The sequence below is a fragment of the Mustela nivalis genome, assembly GCF_964662115.1.
Source record: "Mustela nivalis genome assembly, chromosome: 4".
NCBI classification, from domain to species: Eukaryota; Metazoa; Chordata; class Mammalia; order Carnivora; family Mustelidae; genus Mustela; species Mustela nivalis.
In genome coordinates this window covers 35689183-35713028 of record NC_139023.1, presented here as the reverse complement: position 1 = coordinate 35713028, position 23846 = coordinate 35689183, and the positions used below count along the sequence as shown (strand labels likewise).

At 46.2% G+C, this 23846-nt stretch overlaps 1 protein-coding gene and 1 long non-coding RNA gene across 4 annotated transcripts in view; one reads left to right on the top strand and one right to left on the bottom strand.

The window, feature by feature from the left end:
* Nucleotides 1–5163: 5163 nt before the first annotated feature.
* On the bottom strand, nt 5164–22361 carry LOC309863736. Its single transcript, XR_014311222.1, has 2 exons — nt 12368–22361; nt 5164–5840 (listed from the first exon to the last, which is right to left on the bottom strand). It is a non-coding gene; the product is annotated as an uncharacterized lncRNA (long non-coding RNA).
* The window catches only part of KLF3 (KLF transcription factor 3), a 37116-nt gene continuing 25137 nt past the window's right edge, over nt 11868–23846 (top strand). For 2 of the 3 annotated variants that reach the window (XM_082728894.1, XM_082728895.1), the window contains exon 1: nt 11885–12348. The gene's annotated coding sequence lies outside the window, so the exon portion shown is untranslated. Of the gene's footprint in view, nt 12349–23846 lie in introns of all 3 variants that reach the window. The other variant, XM_082728893.1, reaches the window with a different exon arrangement.

The following is a 23846-nucleotide window of genomic DNA, read 5'->3' as shown; positions in this document are numbered from 1 at the left end:
TTTGGACTAAGGTCTCTGAGGACAGGAACCTTGAAAAATACCCAATTCCACCCCTATCTAAGTAGGGGTCAGCAAATATTGTAAATAGATTTTGAATTAAATCACTGGAAAACAGCATATCAGTGTTCACACCCAGCCACAGCCCTGACAGTATGAAGTGCCAGAGAAAGCACTGGAAAATCCAACTCTCTTTTATGTACTTGGGCACAAATCCTCCCGCAAGTGGGAAATAGGGAATAGTAATGACATTGTTAGTCTGATGTCACAGCCCCCAAAAGTATAGCACGACCATTGCCGATCAATCTAATAAACATCCACCATGCCCTATATTTGAATAATGCCGGTTTAATTAACATTGAGAGTTTCCTATCTAAGGACTTCTTACTCTCTTTTCTCTGGGTGTGTTTTTGATCAAATAGCCACTTACCTCAGATAACCAAATCAGCAGCAGGATGCGGGAATTCGCTCGGTCTCTGCCTCTGTGGGCTTCAGCAAATAGCTAGAGCATGTTTGTACAATCACAGCTAAAAGAAATACTGTACAGAACTAATTACTTTTTGTGTTATTGTTGTTTTTCACAGTCAGTGATTTTTCTGATTCCCTTGATAACAATACGTGGGCCACTATAAGGAAGTCTTTTTTCTTGATTTAAGGCAAAACCTTTAGGAAAAATGTAATATTCCTCGAGTTGCTTTCTGACCACTTGATCTCATCTTCATAGGACCTTTACAAATCCTATTATGTTTCTTTTCATTTAATTGGATCCAAGCAACAATGAAAACTGAAGATAATTGGAGAAGGAGGGCCTTAACCTCACGCGTAAGCATGGACGTCGCCATCTTTGATTATTTTCATGGCCATTCCTTTTTTAATCCCTATTCTCATTCTCTCTCCATTTTTATGTGTTATAAAAAGGACACTCTGAATGGATTTTTAATTACAATATTTTAAATATAACATTTAATTATAATATTTTCCCTAAAATGTTAGGCTCTAATAAACACTGTCTTGAATAAAGCTTACATTTTCAGGAACATAACTCAGAGATACTAAAGCAAGTAATATGTAATAAGGTATAAAACATAAAAATACAAATTGACACTATATAAATCAGAGTAGCAACGTCCTTATATAGATACTTAAGTTCTAATGAGAAAACAAGTTATTTAAATTGTAAAGTCAGTTAGCTCTTGGGATAATACAAAACTGTCTGTTAAGTATAAAGAATTGTAACAGGAGCTATAAAAAGATAAAACCCTTACCCTAATTAGCTTACAAACAACTTATCGGAGGTCAAGCTAACTAAAAATATAAATTGCACAGAGAAGCTGAGGGGGGTAGATAATTCTAGAGTATAAAAACAATTCTTAAAACTCTTTTGGAATATTTCTTTCTTAGATTCAAAAGGAAAATCTGAATTAGACTCATTTAAAAAAATAATACAAGAAACATTTTCTTTAAAATGAGCTGAACAAATATTGCTTTCCTTTTCTAGTTTGTAAAGACTATGGAATAAAAAGACTGTTATCCAGACTTGAAATAACATAATCAACAGTGCTATTGGGGCAGGCATCAGACATAGCAATCACTGTGTCTGAATTAGACAATACATCTTCATCAGGTCATCGGTACCAAATGGTCTAAGATAAAATTAGCTGGGTTTTTTGTTTGTTTGCTTGTTTGTTTGTTTTTAAGGCTCTAAGTGTACTTCTGCTTGAAGTACAGAAGAAAGTAAAGGAAACTACATTAGGAAATGTGACAGATGTTATCATCCAAATGGCACTATTCATTTCTTAGAACCATCATCTAATCAGAATCACAAAGTCCTGAGGACTAGACTTTTGGCAAAGTACCTTCAAAGGCAACAGAACAGGGAACACCTTGAGAAATTTGGGGGGTGGCAAGAAGGGGAAGCAAACTAAGATTCTACCAAAATCATCTCTCCTGGGACATGGTAATAAACCCTTGTGGAGACCTTTCCTGTTTCCTGAATCTTCTTGGGATCTTAAGATGCCCTTGTCTTTTCAGCACTAAATGAAAGAAAGTGAATTGTATTTGAGAAATTCGCCAAATAAACAAACATGGAAAGGAAAGAAAATGTGTGTATCTGGAGGGAATCTTAACCTTTCAGACATTTACAAAGTATTAGGAGAAAGGGGGTTAAAAATACATCATGGTCCATTTCTGCTCTTTTGAGTCTCTATTTTTCTTATCTTCAGCAGAGAAAAAGAAACTGATTAGATAAATTACTGTGTAGCAAAAGATGTATTTAATGAGTTTGAAAGCGTTTTCCTCCTTTTTTTAGAAAATGAATTTTCTCTCCTGTGAAGATACCACTACTAGGCAGAACCATATATTCAGGGGGGTACTGGTGACTTTTTCATGCTGGTATTCTAAAACAAAAAAAAAAAACAAAACAAAAACTTTTTTAGTGTTTCTCTAAACCTGCAAGACTTAAGAGAGGCCGGATTCAATACCGTTTAATAGCTGATAGAACCATTTGCAATAATACTGAGTAAAATCGAAATGTAAGTGTAAATAGTTCATATAAAATTATGGACAGGCTGGACAGGCCAAAATATTCTTTAAAATTTAATAAGCTAAAGATTATCCCAATGTGAGTATAAACACAGTATACATTGCAGATTTTTTTGTTCCTATCAAAACAGAGTAATTTTAAATAGGCAAAACTCACCAAAAAAGACCCTGTCCATCCATTCAAAGTTTCCCATATTTTCTCTTAGGCTCTCTACTCTTCCAAATTTTCTGGAAGTACAGGGTCTTCAAGACAAGGTGGGGGAGACACACATTGGAATGTCCATGGCACACATTTTAAAATTTTTCACAGGAGAAGCAATCATAAGCCAGTGAACACAAAATGAATCTACGGCAGGCCTCCTGTGGTATGAAGAACACTGACAAAGACAGAAATTTAAAATTTACTACCTGAGGGAAGCAAAACATGGCTAAAAGCTGGGCGGGGGTGGGGGTGGGGCGGGGGACAGTCAGGGAGACAAACAGGATGCTGGGAGGTGAGAAATAAGGGTGGGGAGTAGTGGGCGATCTCAAGAGGAACTGACAAGGTCTGTTGCTTATAGTTACCCAGAAAACTTTAAGAATAACAAACAGATGTAACTTAGGAAGAAATCGGAGAGAAGCTAGAACCCCAAGAGCCGAGGCTCCGTCCTCGCCCGTGTATCCATGATGGTGCTTTGGGAAGCTGAACCGAGCCTCGCGCACAGTCAGGCCCCGCGCAGCCCGCGGACTCTTGTGTTTCCCGCTGAATCGACAGATCCCGGCGACAGACCCAGGGACAGGGTGAGTGCGTCGACCTTGTGCTCCAGGAAGTACACTTCTATCTTTTTAAGAAATAGGAACTTGGGCTCTACTCAGTCCAACGTGCTGGGCTTTCTATTTTTGTTTTTGTTTTTAACATTTACTCCTTGGAGTGGTTTCTTAAAATAAATACGGATTATTCGGGGCGCCTGGATGGCTCAGTGGGCTAATGCCTCTGCCTTCGGCTCAGGTCATGATCCCAGAGTCCTGGGATCGAGCCCCACATCCGGATCTCCGCTCAGCCAGGAGCCTGCTTCCTCCTCTCTCTGCCTGCCTCTCTGCTTACTTGCGATCTCTCTCTGTCAAATAAATAAATAAAATCTTAAAAAAAAAAAAAATACGGATTATTCTGAGGATGAATTGCAGTTCCAAGAATCCGCACAGGTCCAGTGATTCAAGCAGCCGTGAACAAGTTAGAGTCACTAAAAGGAGATGTTCACCCTCTCCCACAGTTCTCCCCTGCGAGAGCCCTTCCCTTCTCACTGCAACCTGCTTCAAAAGTCACAAGCACACAAACACACCTCTACGTCCAGGGTGCTTTCAAGGACCCCGCCTGCAAAATTTGAGGGCCCACATTTAATCATACACAACGTACACATTTCTTTCTCGACTTCTTAAATTTTTATTTTTTTGAAGATTTGATGTATTCATTTGACAGAGAGAGTGAGGGTGCACAAGCAGGCAGAGCAGCAGAGGGAGAGGGAGAAGCAGGCTCCCCACTGAGCAGGGAGCCCAATTCGGGGCTCGATCCCAGGACCCTGGAATCATGACCGTCGGGATCATGACCCCAGCCGAAGGCAGTCACCTAACCAACAGGGCCATCCAGGCATCCCTCTGGGCTCTTTTTAAAAGCATACCTTCTTCCTCTTCCTCCTCCTCCTCCCCTTCTTCTTCTTCTTCTTTTATCACAAAAGTAGTATATGCTCATTAAAGAAAAAAAAAACAGAAAAGTATTCAAAGGCAAAGAAAAAAAATCACCCTACTCCTATCACTTTCATAGGACCATTATTACGACTTTAATATTGTCTTCAGGTATCAAATCTTTTTGAATGACGAAGATGATAAAGAACTCTCTATCATTTAAATGATCCTACCATCTGTTGACTGTTTCCCAGAACATATCAGCAAAGCTTCTAAAGTATTTGTAAGTCGGGTCTCACTGGCTGGCTGGCCTGAGAGGCTAAGGAACGAAAGGCCAGAAGTCTTCTTCCCCGGCAAGTACCAGTGAAACATGTGTGCTTTGCCATGGAGGTAAGCACTTAAGTCTTCAGAGTTTGGGGTATCGGTTTACAGCACACTTGGAATGAGCAGAAAAAGGAAGGTGGCCAGGCCACTTCCCTAGAACATAATCACACACCCTCTCTGTGCTAGCTTTGTTACTCCTGCACCCGCCCCGCAGACCTATGGGAAAGGTTCCACCCATACTTAGCTCAACTAACTTAAACCCAGGACTTCAGTGTCGATAATTTTTCCATGAGAGGGGAGGGCGGCAAACATAAAGAATCAGGCTCATTCTGAAATCAGTTGAAAAATGGCAAGTGTTTTCTCTTACTTTGTGGGTTCCCCCATTCATTACGCACTGTGCTCCCAGCACAGGAGAAATCTAGGTAGTCCCCCAATTCGAAAGAAGTCACATTCTACATCTTTATATGCATAGGTCATTGATTTGGAAATTACCATTCATTTCCCTTTCAAAGAGTATAGTGATATATTCCCTTTGAAATGATATAATAAATTGTATTTGAGATCCCTGATAAGTCCTCTCTTCCCTCCAAAGGGGGATTCGAACTCTCAATGAAGCAGAAATAGTACATTTGCAATAAAAAGTACAAAACTATTGACATATTTTATTAGTAAAATAACTAATAAACAACCCCATATGAATGATTATTTTTAACTCAAGTCATCATGATGCAGGGAAAGCAAATTTAATCATAGATAAAGGAGGCTGTGTCTTAACTGTTCTCTCCTGGTTGCTGTTGGTCACCAGGTCCTTGAAGTCTTTTTCTCATGAAAGCAAGATGTGGTCTGATGGCCTGGGTTTTGTTCTTGACCCCAAGTCCAGCCACAGTTCTGAGTAATTTTTAGGCTCCATGAACTTGCTCAGTACCCCAGTCATTTTTTTCCCTTGGTCTTACCACCTCTTCTAGTCTCCCACATTCAGAGGTACACCCTGAGCCTTGTCATCTCTGGTGCTGTGCCATCTTTAAATGTTAAGGCCACATGTCCCCACTCTCAGACTGCTCATCTCCTAACCTTTCAGGTCACTCACTACATTATTCCCAAGATGCCCTCTCCTCGATGTGTTTGAAATGTTCAGTTGCTGATCCTTTGGCCAGTGTCCCCTTCTGTTTTAGCTCTTCAACTTCGATTCCAGGATCCTACATTTCAACTGTTTTGTACCACAGTCCTTCAATTGCATTGCCTTGCCAGACACAATCCACGACAGTTCCAATTGTACTAGAAATGTTGAATTCCATCTGTCCTAGAAATGTTGAGAGCTCCTGGAGGGGTCGGGTGGGGGAATGGGAGAGATCATACATTCAGTTTCATGTTTATTATAACTCTTGGTCACCTAACCCTACCTCAATCCTTCCTGGCAAACCGAAACTGAATGAATGGATGGGTTGATGGATAACATTGGTGGAATCTGGGAGAAACCAAAGAGAATCTCCGGGCCCTTTCTAATGCTTTTGAGATAGATGACCCTTAGTCTAGCATTTCTAATTTTATTTCAAAAACATATGGCTTCACAAATCTAAGAACAAAGTTGGAGGCATCAGAATCCCTGATTTCAAACTATATCACAAAGTTATGGCAATCACAGTATCATGGTTCTGGCATAAAAACAGACACATAGAGCAATAGGACAGAACGGAAAACCCAGAAATAAACCCATAGATATACGGTCAACTAATATTTGACAAAGGAGCCAAGAATACTCAGTGGGGAAAGGATAGTCTCTTTAATAAAAACAATATTAGGAGGTGCCTGGGTGGCTCAGTGGGTTAAACCTCTGCCTTCGTCTCAGATCATGGTCTCAGGGTCCTGGGATCGAGCCCCAAGTCAGGTTCTCTGCTCAGCAGGGAGCCTACTTAGCCCTCTCTCTCTGCCTGCCTGTCTGCCTACTTGTGATCTCTCTCTCTGTCAAACGTAAATAAAATCTTAAAAAAAAAAAACCAACGATATTAGAAAAACTGGATATTCACATGCAAAAGAATGAAACTGGACCCCATAGCTTAATACTGCTTACAAAAATTAACTCAAAATGGATTCAAAACTTAAATGTAACACCAGAAACTGTTAAATGACTAGAAGAAAACATGGGAGAAAACCTCCTTGACCTTGGTCTTGGCAACAGTTTTTTGGATATGACACCAAAAGCACAAACAATGAAAGCAAAAATCAATGAATGGGACTACATCAAACTAGAAAGCTTCTTCCCAGCAAAAGAAACAATCAGCAAAATGGAAGGGTAGTCTATAGGAGAGGATATTTGCAAACTATCTACCAATGAGGGGTTGATATCCAAAATGTATTACAACTCAGTAACAAAAACCAACAAATCATCTGATCAAAAAAAATGGGCAAAGGACTTGACTTGAGTAAATATTTTTCCAAAGAAGACATCCAAATGGCCAAGAGGTATGCGAAAAGTGCTCAGTATCACTCATCATCAGAGAAATGCAAATCAAAACCACAATATTATATCACCCCACACCTGTTAGAATGGCTGTTACAAAAAACATGAGAGACAAGTATTGGTAAAGGTGTAAAGAAAAGGGAGGCCTTCTGCATTGTTGAGGGTAATGTAAATTGGTATAACCACTGTGGAAAACAGAATGGCAGTTCCTCCAAAAGTTCACAGTAGGACCACAGGATCCAGCAATCCCACTTCTGGGTAGATATCCGAAGGAAATGATATCACTATCTCAAAGAGACAGCTGCATTGCCATGTTCATTGCAGCATAATTTATGATAGCCAATATATTGAAACAAGTACTGATGGATGAATGGATTAAAAAAATGTCTCTCTCTCATTCTCACTCTCGCGCAGTATATATATAAATTTATATATATATATACACACACACATACACACACACAAACACACACACATATACACACACACGTATATACACACACACTATATATATACCCCACACACACATTAAAAAAGAAGGAAATCCTACCTTTTGCACAGATGGACCTTGAAGGCATCATGCTAAGTGAAATAAGTCAGACAGAGAAAGACAAAGAAGTGATCTCACTTCTATGTGGAATCGAAAAAAGCCAAAACTCATCGAAACAGGCGATAGAATGGTGGTTTCCAGGGGCTCGGGGGGAGATGGGGAGATGTCAGTCAAAGGGCACAAATTTCCAGCTAGCAAATGAAAAGGTCTAGGGATCTAATGTGCAGCATGGTAAATATAATTAACAATATTGTGTTATGTCCTTGAGAGTTGTTAAGAGGGTAAGTTTATGTATGTCATCACCACACACCCATACATGAGGGGGTTGAAATGTTAACTAACCTTATTGTGGCAATCATTTGCAATACATAGGTGTCTCTAACCACCATGTCATACACCTTAAACTTACCTATGCTATAGGCCAATAATATCTCAATAAAGCTAGCAGAGAAAAAAAAAAAAAAAGAAAAAACTATATGGCTTTGTTATCCTTTAAGGTAGATATTATCTGTGTTGTTCATAATTTCTTGAACACATGACACTTTTCTACCTTTGTAATATGCATTGTCAAATGAAAAAGAGAAACTTTCCTATGGGAAGGAATGGAAAAGCTCTGAAAGAGAGTAGGAGAAGAAGGAATCTTAGGAATATGTCATTGCGTAGCAGAAAGAGATCTTCTGAAATGGAGCTAACTATGATACGAGCCACAGAAGAGAAAATGGTGGTGTGCAGTAGTTTGGGTCCCTGCAGCTCTGAATCAGTTTCAACACACTGTTACTCTTTAGTTGTCAGCCATTAATCAACAGTTACTTTTGGAATGCCTTCTATTTACCAGACCCTGCCGACTAAGGATGAATAAAGAGCTCTCCGTATGGAAATCTGAAACCTTGGTTTCCTCTCTTGTTTACAAGATGGCTGCCACAGCTTCAAGAATCACATTCTCACATAACTCCCAAAGCAGGTCTAGGGGTTTATCCTTGCAAGAGTTTCCTTCACTCAGGATGAAAAACAAGCCCCAGCACACTTCCCTTCCTGTCCTACTGGCCAGAACTACGTCATCTATCTACTACTCTCTGGCCAGTCACTGGCAAAAGAGACCAGGACTGCCATGACTGGTTGGGAGCAGAAAGGCTGGGGCCAAGGACAGGCATCCTTCCCCCAGTATGTGCTGCCCCAAACTTAAACCAGACAGATCTACTGTCCTCTAAGAACAAGAGTAAGCAGCTAGAACAAGGACCAAGATTGAGATATATCGTTTCTGGGGATGGTCTTGAACAACCGAGCAAGTGCGGGCACTGTGCTAATGTTAAGGATAAAGAGAAGACCCAGGCGCCACTTTGACCATCTCACTCTACTTCTTGAAGACATTCAGGGAGAGAGAACTCCCTCCTTTTCACTATCTCAAAGGTATATACAGTTCATGGCCACTGCCACCTTAACCCTCACCAATTCTTCTCTTATTTGTTTAGTCTCTGAATGACTTCTTCCCAATTCATAGCGGACACTTGTTCATTTTACAAATATACATTGAGCACCTGGGCCACAAGGATACAATTTTGCTAAAAATAAAATGTCCATGCCCTCACAGAGTTTCTTATTTCAGAGTCATGGAAAGAGAGTTAAATAACCAGTTATAAGAAAGAGTTACAAGAGGTGGAGCGTGAGTGCTATCAGAGGGATGGTGGTAAGACAAGAACCATTTTGTTGAAAATGTCATGTAAGTCAATAATTAAAGGATGGAAACAATGTATAGAAATGAGAGTGGAAGTCAGGAGTTGGGGGAGAAAGCAAGGAGGCTAGTCCACCTAGAAAAATCAGCATGTGCAAAAGGCCAGAGGTGGGGAGAGTGAGTTGGAGGGGAAAAAGTTGAGCATTGCTGGAGGGCAGAGTAGGGTGGGGGGTAATAGAAGGAGATGGGTCTATAAAGATAGATGGAGGCCAGGTCAGCACAGGTAGTAAACTCTTGGACTTTATCCGATGGGAATGTAATGAAGACATTGACACATTCAGGTTTGCATTTTAGAAAAAGTATTCTCATTGTTCCCTTGCTCCAATCCCTTTCCCACACTTGAGCCCCCCCCCCACACACACACACACTACAAACAAGATGACCAACAAGACACTGTGGCAGTGGGCTGGACCAGAAGAGTGGTCAAAGATCGGGTAGGGATTGAAGAGGTCCAAGATTCAGTGAATGACAGTGCTCTGACTAGCTAGGGGAAGGGAGGAGTCAAAGACGACTCCAGGTATTTCTGGTGTGATAGATACCTGGATGGATGGTGGTCTCCTCCCCTGGATCCTTCATTTTGGTACAAGCTGTGTTTCAGCTGTTCCCACAGGGCACTGAACACAGTGTGTTCATTAATTAAACTTTTTTACAACTTTTCTCCTCCTTCCCCCACCTTCCATATCAAAGACACTCCCTGCTTATCTTGGATCACACTTTTCTCAGACCTATTTCAAGTTTCTCCTTTGGGTCCACACCCACATGAACAATGTAAAGAACACAGGTTTATGTGCTTTAGGTTTTCACCTATAGTGTCCTCTGAGCAAAGCCTATGGTTTTGGAGCCCCCATTACAGAGCCAGACCTGGAAATGCAATATGATTTCATCAGTCATCACTAATACGGTCTTTCAGCTAATACACATCTAAACCATCCAATGAGACATTTGAAGTTACTGATCAATGAATTGCAATTAGTAATTGACACAAATCCAACTTATTTTCCTGCATCTGTCCTTTTCTTGTAAACAGAAACTCCTCATCCCTTTTACATTTAAAGCTTAATCTTATGGAACAGAGAGATGGCACAGGAACCAGTGTCAGAGCTGGCTGTTCTCCACGTGGTCTTTTATGTTATGTGCATTTTTTTTTTTTTATAACATGCAATTTCACTACTTGAGGTTACCCGGTACTAATTTTATAATACTGCGTAGCTACATGATGGGGCTCGGTATATACTGTATCTCCAGGTTTTAAGTAGTACCATGCCTGGATGAAGCTTCAAAGTGAGAATGGTGAACTTAAAGGGCCTTTAAAACATCTTGAAGCAATAACAAGCCATACACTCAAGCAGGGCGTTTTTAAACATTACGCAGGACTAAAACAATTGAACCAATTTGTCCTTTGTTCTTTTTATTACATTCTTTATTACATTAATACTGTTTAAAAGAAATTCAAAAAAGCATTAAACTCGGGGGCTATGCTATACCAAATTGTCCCAGGGGCCTGGCTAGGACCGCAAGAGCGTTTCCGCCGCCCCGCACCGAGCACGCTCGCGCTCGGTCCCGGAGAAGCGACAAAAAAAAAAAAAAAAAAGAGAGAGAGGTCGCCGGGCCGAGCCCTCTGCTGGCCCGAAGTCCTCCCTCCGGGCAGGAGGAGCCCGACCGAAGTTTGCCAACTTTTCAGGCAGGCCCGGCTGAGCAAATGCTGCTGCTACCGGTTGCCTTTTCGCTCCAGTGGCAGGCCCGGCCCGTGGGAAGTTTGCCTCCGGGGGTCCCAGGACCTTCAAAGAAGCCCGGAGCGGGGGAGGGGACGGCGGGGACGCGCCCCCCACGCCCGACCCGGGCCGCCCCTGCGCGGGGAGGGCGACGAGGGGACCCAGTGTCCCGGGCACAAAGAAAGGTCGCTCTTAACACTGCTTCGAATGACCTTGGAAACTCGGGAGCGTTTTAGGGTTTAAGTCCTCCCCACTGCCCTCCCCTTTCCCGCCGCTCTTCTGCCCCGAATCCGCCCAGGTCCTCCCGCTCTTTCACAGCCGCTGCCTTTTCCTGCTTTTTCTTTAAGAGAGTTGCACGCACTCGGCCCAGGAGGGGCCGCGCTGGCCGCGGGGCCCAGCCCTTCCCGCCGCGCCCGGGGCCGCCCTTCCCGCCGGAGCCGGCTGATTGATGGCCCGGCCGCCCGGGTCCCCCGCCTCGGCCGGCCCGCGCGCCCGGCTGTGTGTTTTGGAAGCGGCGCAGCAGGCTGCAGCCCTGTGACGCCCGGAGCGGGCAGCGCCGCCCTTCCTTCCCCCCGGGCTGGGGCGGCGGCGCGGCGGCGGGTCCCGAGCGGGCGGGGGACTGGGGGGACGGGGGGCGCAGGGAGGGGGCGCGGGCGGGGACTCCGGAGCTGGGGCGGGTGCGCGGGGCCGGGCCGGGCCGGGCGGAGGGTGGGGGGCGGAGGGCGAAGGGCGGAGGCTCCGGGGCGGGGGCCGCGCCGCGCACGCCCAGCCCCTCGGCCGCCCCGCGCCTCGCCGGACAGGTTGGGCCGGCGGGGCGGCGCCCGGCTCCGGGGAATAATGAGTGTCTGTCAGGCCGTCCCCGGGTGACTGGGCGGGGCGGGGCGGAGGCGGCGCGGGAGGCGGGGGTGGCGGGGGAAGGGCGCAGGGCGGGGTGCGTGTTTGCGCGAGTGACTCGGCCGACCCCTCCGGCGGCTGCCTCCACCCAAGTGGGTGGGGACCCGCCCAGCCCGGGCGGCCGCGGCGGCTCCCTCTCCCCTCCCTGACCCTCCCACCCCGGGTCCCAGCCTCTACTTACCCCGCCAGCCCCGGGAGGCTCGCAGAGCGAGCGGCGCCGGCGTCATGTGACTGCCCGGAGTTGGTGCCAGGAGCCAGAGGGGAGCCAGGAGCGGAGCCGCGCGGAGCCGGGGCCCGAGCCGGAGCGCAGCGCGAGCGCCCGCCGCACGCGCGCCCGTCCCCGTTCCTGTCCCCGTGCCCTGCGCCGCCACCGCCACCGCCGCCCCGGCTGGCGCGCTGACATTACTGCATTCGCGGGGTTCAAGGCGGCTCGGAGCCGGGCCTTTATTTCTCGTCTGCAGCGCTCAGCACCGCGCCTCGAAAAGTAAGTCCCTTTCCCTCACCTTCCCTCGCCCCGACTCCTGCTGTCGCCCGCTTTGACTAGTCCGGTCTCATTTCTTTTTCCCCCGGAGGGGGGTCGCGCAGTTAATGGGCCGGGGGTGCAGCGCGGGGGTGGGGGCGCCTGTGGGCTTGGGAAAGTGCAACAGCTCCTCGAAGCCGGGGGTGGGGGCGGAAGGGGAGGCAAGGGGGAGGGGGAACCCCGGGTTCGGCGGTTGAAAGTGTGGGATTCGGGGGAGCCACCGTGCGGATCCCGCGGTGCGGGGGACCGAAACCCGCGGCGCCCGCGGCGGCCGGGGCGAGGCCGCGGGCGGGGGCTCACCTGTGTGGTCCCCCGGCTGCCGCCCGCCCTCCCGCCCGCTCGCAATTCCCTCCAAAGCCCCAGAAATCTCAGTGCTCTCCGCGTGTGGCAACGTTGTTTGGAGAAAGGTAGCGAGGAGGCCGCGCACTCCTGCTCCTCCCCCTCCGGGTCCCCCACCCCCCGCTCCCGCGCCCTCCCCTCTCCGCCCCCCGCCGCCCCCCTCTTCGGACGGGGCGCGCGACCGCTCGCCCGCCGGAGCAAACTTGGAGCAGCCTCCCGGGCCCTCTGGGAAGAAACTTAGGGCCGTTGGGACTGAAGGCAGCATCCCATTCTCGCTCTTGGAGCCCAGGAGCTGCCAGGGCGTCTGGATCCTCAGGGGCGGGAGAAAAGAGCTGGCCGGGTTTGGAGAGTCCTCCTCGGGGGCACACCGAGAACCTGCCGCAGTGCCTGGAGCAAGGATTGCAGCGAGGCTGGAGGCGGAGAGTGCCTTCGGCAAGTGCCTGCAGCGTTAGGGACTCGAGCGGTGTGGGGACTTAAGAGAGTGACCCCTGGACCTGGACCCTTGGGACTTACCTAGCATTCCAGATTGGCTTTCGTGGAGATGGCAGATAATACTTGGAATTGTCATATCCACTTTGGCAGATATCAGGGAGGATCTTCTGTGTTACATTTCACAGCTATAGACAGTAATAATAGATGGAGAATCTGTGTGAGCTGGACTTATTTTTAATAAGTCAGGTGAAACGGAACCTGGAAATTGCTCACCCTGTATTGCACTAAAATAAACATTTTGCACTGAATTTTTTACTAGCTCAGAATGCATTTTTCCACTAATATCACCCAGGATACTTTAAATATATCAGTTATAGTCTCACAAGAGTCTGGTATTTGAGGAGAAGTATGTAGTGGTGTTCTGACTTCATTTACATTTAGTGTATAATTATTAGCAAAATGGAGTAGAATGGACAGTTGTTCATTATAGGTTTTTCCACTGAGCAATTTTGCACTTTTTTTTTTTTTATAGTGCTTTCTGTATGAATTTGAGCAGCATTTTTATAAGAAATCCATCTGGATGATGATCTGCCACTGGAGGAAACACTTGCTTTTAGGGGAAAACCAGTCTGATAATATTAATATCTCCAAAACGTGGAGGGTTCGTGTTTTTTAAAGAAAGAACGGACAGATGAGTTTCTTCTGGCTCCAAGCATGGAATATGTTGACCTTAGCTCATTAACAGAGACCTGAAATGAGATGTTTGATGAATTTCAACTCTCTAGGGAAACTGTGTCCTGTCCTCCAGTCAGTGGGGTTTGCATCCGAAGTCTTAGAAGAAAAAGAGCTCAGTGTACTATTTAAGTTCAATAAAGATACACTTCAAGGAACACTGGGCTTTCATGAAGGGGAATGCAGGTATAAAAATGTTAGAACAACAAAGAAAAGTAGCTGCTAAGACCACAAAATCTTGTCAGATATAAAACATGCTATTGTTTTTTCACTGCAAAGTTTCTAAATTAAAACCCAATCTTCTGGTTGCTATGGGCACAGTAATGCCTTTTTTTTTCACCTGTAGTTTTGTCTACACATATTTTGTTCAGTCTCTGATCGTGGAAACCTGAGTTGAACAGTCCTGACCAACTAACCAAAAAAAGAGACATAATGGGGGGGGGGCTCTAAGAATGGTTTTTACTACCTTAAATATACTTAAGGGAAAATAGACGTTTTCAGATATCTTGTAAAAAATTGATATTCTGGTCTCCAGATTGTATGACACTCTTGGGTTAAATGAAATGTCAGGAACAGAGTGACATTCTCCAAAGGTGAATTTCTTTAGATGTGTGGACAGGGAGAACAGATGTGCAGCTGGGTGCGGATAGGTTTCTAACTATGCAGTTGAAAAAGATGGTGAAATTTGGGGGGGGGGATGACTCTAGGTGGCCCACACTCTGGTGTCTAGGAATGTAGTTCTGTGTAGTGAAGGGACACACGGAACTGGTCCAGTTGTCGGTTATATGGACTAACCCAGTGTCCTCTGAATTCTTACCAGTGCTCTCTCTGCCTTCTCGGGATGCTGAGACTGAGCAGTGATCATTACCCTCACCCCCGATCTTATGGAGGCTAGAGACCAGCCATTGGGATGGGGGAGAAAGAGACAAAAGAAATGGGAAAGGAGGCTGGTGTTAATTAGGAAGGGTCTCTGCTGCCTGCATGTGATAAAATTACATGTTCACTTACGGTGTTTACTGTATGTGGAAGCTCCTATTTGTAAATAGGGCAGGTCCCCTGTATAAAGCTGGTGTTATTATTCACACCCATGGAACAAACACCTCCACCCCCCTGTTGTTGTCTTAAAAAACTCCAGCTGCTCATGAATATAGGGTCAGGGAGGGCTGGCTCAATGTTTCTCTGCTCGCTCTCCAGCACAGCCAGCAGAGCTGTTTCCTGTTCTTTGTTTCAAGGCTGGGGTTTGCGTCATACATTCCAAGTGGCATATGTGTGCTCTTTCCTGTTTCAGGCTGTTTTCTGGTTGATCAGTAGCCGCGACCAGGCCGTGGTCCCTGCCCCTAAACTCCCGATCTCCACCCAGGGAGTTATCCTGTCTCTACACACTTGCGATTGCCTAAGAGGCCTGTGTTATGTCATAACGAGGAGTCAGTTAACCTTTTTACATATACCCTTTGCTCCAGTGTGTTTCTGTGAGTGAATAAATACTTGCACCTTCTTAAATTCATCATCGCCAAAGTGTGACTCTGAGAAATGCGCGTGCAGGTTGGCCCGAAGGCTAAACGGAGGTTGCATTGGTTGGTTTTCCATTCTTGTGTCGAGGTGGGCAGGGTGTTTGCTTGGAGATAGGCATTTGGCCCTGAAGCTGTCAATTTTGGAGGGGAGGATTGCCACCTTACAGTCACCAAGACCTAGCATTATCTCCAGGCTGTGGCCCACCCTTGGCCACACCCTCGTTCCCCAGCCCCAGTGGAGCTCCAGACTGGAGGGCCCACTGGATGGAGGGAGAGTTGAAGTGTTCCTGGCCCCCTGGGCTGACTGGAAAATCTCGCCTAGGTTTTTAAGGAAGAGATATTTATTTAGGAAAAGTATTGAAGCTAGAAACATAAGCTACATTTGAGGGAATCAGCCCAGGGTCATCTCTTTTAAAGACAAAGATGGGAGTACTAGGATCATTTTCCTAAGGACCACGATGGATTCTGCATCTGATTTCTGACCTGTTCTAAGAAGAAAAAGCCCCAAGAAAAAGAGAACTGGAAATAAGTAAGAAATTCATTTTAATGACAGTCTGGAAAATTTTAATCTTATACTCTGAAAACAGAAGGAGACTTCTCTTGTTTTTATTGTCTTACAACACCAACTTTTTCATAATCCCCATTTTTTTGGGGGGAGGGTATATTCTGTCAGTTGTGGGCTAACATTTCTAGGTTAACTGTTTAAAACCTATTAACTTTTTCTCTTGGTTCTTCAGAAACTAAGTTTTTAAAGAAATAAGTTGGACAAGCAACTTCTGGCAAGGTTTTTTTTAAACTTATTTTTGGATTTTTGTTAAAATCCAAAGGAATTATGTACAGTGTTCTCTAATGGAATTAATTCAGAGTTGCCACGGCAGCAAATCAGACCCTCTCCTCCCAAAATTGATGATAATAGTACTTTGGTTTTTAACTTCACATTCCACCACATTCTTTATGGGTAAAGGGAAGTACATAGTATGATACTGAGAAAACTATTAGAATCAAATAGAAGGTTACTGATAACCTTCTTTGAAAAAAGATGGGCCTCTTGGAAGTTGCAGTAAGATTTGTTCTTTCTCCTTTGGGAGAAGCAAACTTGAAATACTAAGCTGACTTACAGCGCAGGGGACCTTTAAGCTAAAATTTGTAAGTAACCCAAATTCGAAGCAACTTTTTCAGTTTTAGTTCCAAAGCTGTTAACAATCCTCCTAGCTTTTGTAGACAGAATCTTTGTTTAGCTTACTCCAAGTTACCTTTCCTCCCCATTTGGGGGGAGAGGGAGGTAGTTGGCTAATAGATGTCTTTAGGGTCTTATGTATTTTATCAGGAAAAAAGAAAAACGTCAAACCTTTAAAAGCTAAGCTGAACAATTTGGGAAAATTACACCAGTCTGATAATCACTAAAGTTATAAAAGGAAAAAAAAATGGGAATAACCGTTTCATCTCTTGACCCTGTAAATTATTATTCCTAACTTAATCCCATTTTATTTCTCCCCTCCCCCTTGACATACTTGTCTTAATATTTCCAAGTCAACCTTTCTGCTACAGTGAACAGCTTTCTTAGGTGGTATTTCTTACTCTCTTTTTTTCATACCAGTTGTGTTTAAGAAAAAAAAAAAAACACTAAATATAAGCAATCTTATCCTTGAAAGACTAGGAATTACATTATTCTGGAAATTGGGTTTCTTTCTGGAATGCTTCATAGTCATTGGTTCTAACTTCAAAAAAACCCCACAAAAACCTAGATTCATAAAGCAGTTGATACTCTGGTTTGCTAATGTGTAATGTTCTAGTCTGAATTCATCTCGGAGAGAGTTACAAGAGGATTGTGGTGGGTTTTGGTATTCTCATTTTCAAGCCTCATCTGTCCCTTTTTTGGACCCTGGTTCTCATCCGAAGCAGTAAGCCAGAGTTTGAGACAGGAAACCAGACAGCAGTCTGCCCTGATAAGGGAGAGCATTGTCTAAAGGAGGCAGCCCTGTTTTCCCCCCTTAGCTCTCCTTCCTTGAAATTTGGTAGTAATGAGAAAGAGACCCAGTGCTGTAGACTCAGTTCTGCACCAGAACTAGGACTGTTAACTCCCAAAGCAAAAATACCCTTTTAATTGGATCTGTACTTTGTCTAGAATGTCACCATAGTTCAATGAAACATTAAAAAAAAAATTACAATTAGTATATTTTGTATGCCTAGTCAGGGTTTTTAGTAGTCAAGTTCATTTTCTAGCAGAACAGGTTCCTGGAGCTTTTTGAAACTCATTCCATTGTGTTGGCCGGCTGAATACATTATCATTGCCTCCATCCAGTTATTAAGGGGAGCTGGAGACCAAACGTAGCAAGTTAAGTGGCCCTTATTCGCATGCATTCTGAACAAAGCTGGGTCTAGCCCCTATAGGAAGGGGGTGCTTCCTGAGGCAGTCCCCTGACCAGAAGATACTGAAGAGAACCCAGCTTAGCCTGGGACCTGCTTGAGGTGGTTGCCGGTGTCTGGCAGGCCTGGCCATCTCCAGGGATGGCCTGGGGCTAGTCTCAGTCCGGATCAGTGGAGTTTCGCCAAAGCTTAGACATTAGAGACCAAGTGGACATTGAGGTCAGCGCATTCTACCCTGGAGAGCGACCTGTGAATGAACTGGGGGTTTTTTCTCCTCTGGCCTGTACACCTTCCATGTGCTAACTACCGTGCTCGAGTTCAATCACTGAAATCCACTCCTTTATCTCTTCTTGCGCTTTTATACCTTATACCCTGATACCTTCCAAAGCTTTGTGCCCCAAAACTACTTTCCTTAGTAAGTTCAAGTTCCTGTTCCTCTCCGTTCTCCGAACAAGGGAGTTTTTCTCTCCCAAGCCTCCCAAAGCATTCACACTTCCTTTGCGTTTTAGGTTTTAGAAGATGATTTTCAGGCTAGCTTCACCGGCCTCTGGGCAGGGTTTCCTTGTGTGACACCTGCTGCACAATCATTGGGAGGCCCTTGTCCTGCTTTTTATCCTCACGTGTAAGAAGGGTAGTTTGACGTCCATTCATTTATTCATCTCCCAAGTATTTATTGAGCACCTACTCATTAGAGGTAATCTCACATTACGTGCTGTCATTATTACTAGTTAGGCCACAGGATGGAGTAGGTCCCGGGTGATCCAACCTGAAAAGGCATTTGGAAATCTTAATGAACCTCTGGAACCTCCCAGGGCACTGCCTAACACGGACCGGCAGGCACGGTACCCACCTATCCCCTCTGTACCCAGGGACTGATCCCAGTTTGAGAGGACTTGGCCACAGCAGAGAGCAAGCCCCGGGTCCGCAGGGAGACTCGTTTCTGTTCTTGGCTGCAGCTCCAATCAGCCCTGTGAATTCGGGCAAGTCAGTTCACCTCTGTTCCTCCATTTCCTCATTTCTAAAATGGGGATGAGGACCTGACCCTTCCACCTTCGTACAGTTATTAGGAGGATTTCCGTATTTACTTGGTTAGAGCTGCCAGGTTTTTTCTGAGCAGTTTTATGGACCAGCCACAGGTGCATTGGCTGGGAAGAATAATAGCCTAATTTGGGGCCTTCAGAATGTGTCTTTTGATCTCGCGTCCAAGCCTGCACACCCAGAGACAGGGTAGGCAGTGGGGGCCAGTTGGGAGGAGGTGAAATTGCCAGCACTGTAAATACTGTGTCCCTGCCTTCCGCGTCCCCTATGGACAGATGTGTTTGCAGAAGCGTCCACCCACGATTGCCGCTAGTGGTGTAATGTTGTCCTCTGGCTGGGAAGGGAGGAGAGGAGAGCGCCAGGTCCGCCAGTTTCGCAGTCCTACTACTTCAGGTTCAGAAACGCGGCTGTCCCGCTGAGCAGCTAGCTCTGTGATCTTGGGCAGATCGCTTTACCTCTGTGTTCCGCAGTTCTCCTAAGTAATAGGAAAGTAGTGTCCACCCACCTGATAGGCATTCAGGTCCATGTGAAGAACAGCACCTGGGTCCTGAAGGTGGTGACAATCCGCAGAAAACCTGTGACATCACTTAGCCCTTTTCCTTGGTCAGTAGAAGTGTCCTTGGTGGCTCAGTGGGTTAAGCCGCTGCCTTCATTCTGCTCAGGTCATGATCTCAGGGTCCTGGGATCGAGTCCCGCATCGGGCTCTCTGCTCAGCGGGGAGCCTGCTTCCTCCTCTCTCTCTCTCTCTCTCTGCCTGCCTCTCTGCCTACTTGTGATGTCTCTCTGTCAAATAAATAAATAAAATCTTAAAAAAAAAAACCAAGAATACCTACCATCAGCACACTCTTGTCTCATGTAAAACTTCCTCCCCTTTCGCTCTTTTATTCTGCCCCTCACTCCTCCTTCTAGGTTGTAAAACAGGGTGAGTGAGAGCTGGACACTAGATTTGTTCAGAAGATCTCTGGGTAGTTAATACAAAATTCTTGGAGGATGATACTAACAAGGTCTCTGGAGGACCCTTAAGAGGCAAGGTTAAGGTTAGGAGCAGTAACTTTTTTTTTTTTTTTAAGTATTTTTTAGTTGTTTATTTTGTGAGAGAGAGCATGAGAGGGGAGGTCAGAGGGAGAAGCACACTCCCCGTGGAGCTGGGAGTTGGATGTGGGACTCGACCCCAGGGCTCTGGGACCATGACCTGAGCCAAAGGCCGTTGCTTAACCAACTGAGCCACCCAGGCACCCAGGAGCAGTAACTTTTTTTTAAGGATGTTTAGTTTAACAAGTTTCAGGTTAGGCCTCCTCACCCAAATTACTTGTTTAGGGAAGATTTCAAGTGTTCTCAGAGGCAGAAGGAAAAGGAGGGACACCGGTGGTCCTAGGATGGGCTGCGAGCTCTTGGAGCCCCTCCTGCCTGCCAGAAAACATCATCTAGTAAGCAAGGCTGTCCTTGGGGGAGCTGGGAGGGGACCCGCTCTGCTCCACCAAGGAAACAGGAGGTGCGCGCGTCCTACTGGTGCTCCCAGTCCGGGCGGTGGTCTTGAGACAAACCCTCTCCAGGGCCTCGCCCGTCTAGGTAAGAAGGGTGGCCTGCCATCAGCCCAGGCACAATCAGCGGGCTGCACAGGGTAGAGAGGGCCTTGAGCTGGTCTTTGAAGAATTAGGAGGATTTAGATAAGCCGGAAGGGGATGGGGCATTCCACGCCGGTTGCCCAGCATCAGGGCCAAAATTGAACAAAGGCATGGGGGTGGGGGGAACGGGGCAGCCAGCAGCGCAAAGGGCCCTGTGAACCAGGGGTGAGGGGGGGTATCACCCGGTTGGAAACGGGGTGCGGAGCATGGGCAGTTGAACACGTTCTGCAAGCCCTGGGGATCCCTGTGGAGGAAGGCAAGCTTGAGCAAGACCGAGGAGAAGAGGGCTTGGAGCCATGTCGGTGGCCAGGAGTTCAGGATGCATTGGAGGGACCAAGGGGGCTGAGGGCAGAACCCAGTCACACAGTCGGGGGAGGGGGGGCCCTGAGGGCCTGGCCCCCAGTGGCAGTAGCAGGAATGGAAAGAAAAGTTGGGGAGGAAGACTTGTGTGATGATGACCTCGAGGTTTCCACGGTGCAGGACCCGAAAGTAAGGCAAGTGGGGCCTGAGGGGGGGCAGGCTTCACGAGGTAGGTGCGAGGAAGGAGGTGGAGGATTCTCTCTCCTCGCCGGGGCTGGGAATGCTTTCCTCTTTCCCTTTTGTGTGCTTTTGAAGGGAGGGGGCGCTGTTAGCTGATGGTTTCACATCCGGAGGTCCAGGTGGCGCTGTGTGGTCTAAACTTCTCGCGGAGAACCCTCAGGAGCCAGGGGAGTGACCACCACCACCCTAACGATTCTTTCTGGTTATTTTTAAGGTTCCAGCTATCCCTGCTTGGGCCGGAATTTCCAGGAACTGGCTGCTGACCGGAGCCAGTTCCACGGTCCCTCCCTGCCTCCCACTCCCTCCAGGGTGGGGCCCATGGGCGGAGGCCCCTTGGGGTCGAGCCGGGCGGGTCCCCAGTGATAGGGCACCAGCCCCGAGGCGGACTAGGCCCTGTGGCCTCACGCAGCCCTTCTGGATTTGATTATATAACGCTCCACCGAAGAGAATCCTGAGGGCTGTGGCCGGCCTTGTAGGATATGTACACAGCAGGATTATTGCACAGTATGGGCGTGGTGATTTTTTTTTTTCCAGTTGATCTTGGGTTGGTAGTCCTTAAAACTAAAACACCAGAACATCAGAGAGCCTAAAGAAGGAAAACAAGTGTGTAACCTTAGGAGGAGAAATGACTTGTATTTGTGAACATTTTTTTTTTTTTTTTAAGAGAAGTGTGGAATGCCACTAGCTGGCTGGCATTGAACTTGAGAGTTTACCTGAAGGGTATGGGTTTGGGTTTCCCCGCCCCCAACCCCTGCTGAGCCCTGGGCCTCTCGGGTCTGCAACTGTGTTGGGATTTTACCTGGTGGTTACCTTTGCACCTGTCCCTATTTACATGCAAAATCAATTGCTTCACTTGGTCTTTTCCGAAGTACAGGGTGTGGACAGAGTCTTATCTGAAGCCATGTCCTGTTTGGACAAGTTGGACTCGCCTTGGCAGCTCTCCACAGGGTGGAGCAGATGGGTGGAGGCAGAAAGTAAAATTGGGTGGCTTGTTAGCAGAGAGGAGAGAGGGCGGGCTGTTTGCTCGCCGGATCCTTATATTTAACCTAAAACTAAATAATTAACTTCATGCCCATTTACAAAACATTTTTGTGCAAAATGGCTAATCTGATTTATGAGGGGGCAAAGATTTAGAACTACTGCGTGGCATTTTTTTCCTCTCAAACCAACGCTAGGAGACGAAGGTAAGGTGAAAAATCCTTCCGTGATGGGAAAACTGGGGCTCGCTTCCAGGTAGAGGCTGGCATCTGGCTGTTCTGACAGGAGCCCCCAACCTAAACATGCTTCCCCCACCCCCACCCCCACATCTGTTGCCTGGCTCCCTGCATTTCTGGCCAGGCCAGCTGCCATGAAATACTTGACTCCTCGGGCCCCGTAAAGAGTTTGGGTACAGAAGTGGAGAAGTGTTTCTTTTGTTTTTGTTTTTTTTTTTAATTTTTTTTTTTTTTTTTTTTTGACAGAGAGAAATCACAAGTAGATGGAGAGGCAGGCAGAGAGAGAGAGAGGGAAGCAGGCTCTCCGCTGAGCAGAGAGCCCGATGCGGGACTCGATCCCAGGACTCTGAGATCATGACCTGAGCCGAAGGCAGCGGCTTAACCCACTGAGCCACCCAGGCGCCCCAAGAAGTGTTTCTTTTGAAACGCAGTTAGGTTGCGGTTGCAGGGATATGGCCTGCTTGCCCTACCCCTGGTCCTTCTCTGGACCCAAGAATACACACACACACACACACACACACACACACACACACACGATTATTTTATATATCTATATATATATATTTTTAAACTTTTCTGTTTTTCTCCTGCAGTTCCTTTGGGGAGTAAAGAGTAGGGGGAGGCAGTGCACTTCCTCTGTTAGCATCTAAACCCTTGGGAAAATTGAGGGTGCTTGCGGACCGTGTCTTTCTTTGGTCATCATACTGTTTCTCTCCTTGCATCTTGCTGAGGTCAGCGGGGAGCCCGAGCTTGCTCCGAGGGTGGCAGGTCCTTTGGAGTCTGAGGATGAGGAATCGGGCTGGGTTGGGGAAGGATAATGCAGGGACCCCTTGAGGATCTGAGGAGAGAGATGGAAAGTGCCCAAGAAGGGAGAATGGCAGAAGCAAATCCTGCTTGTATCACAAACTTCGCTGCAGACACATTCTGTGTGTATGTTTGTGTGTGTGTGTGTGTGTGTGTGTGTGTGTTGCTTCTAAGGAAGGGACAGTCATTAAGATTGTTTCTATAATAAAACTTGCTGTTGCTTCAAGACAAGCTACTTTTCAAAGGAGGTTTGTACCCTCATAAAGAGACTGTTGAGTAGGCCTTACTGTGGACAATGTGATTGTGACATGGAACTGTATTGCTTTTGAAAGTTAATGTAAATGGTTCACCAAAGCCTTTAAATACCTAAATCCCACGGTTTTTGCACTGTGGCAAAAAAAAAAAAAAAAAAAAAAAAATCTGACCCATATTTTGACTTCTGAAAAGTCAGAAGTGTAAGTTGAGAGCGTGAAGGGAAGTGTGTCTTCCTTTTGGAGGAAAAATTCAGTCGTATCACCCTTCCCAGTAAAAGAACACAGAGAAGGTATTTGTTCCAGTTATGGAAAATTATTCTGGCAAGTTCAGTACAGCTAAGATGTAAATGTATTAATGATTGGAAGATAGTTGTTTGCAAACATTTGGGGCCGCCTCATCTCTGTGATACATAAAACAGTTAACAGAATTCCTAGGCTTGCTTAAAATCCACTAGGTTTAAAGACTCTGAGGTTGGCAAACTCAAATTCACTGCCTGCGTCCTTAGTCTCTAATACCTGTTATAGTGCGCCACCTGCTGGCTCCACTTAAGACTGCACTCAGTGTCGTGTGCTAGAGTTCCGTCAGCGTTTGTGTTTTATTGAGCA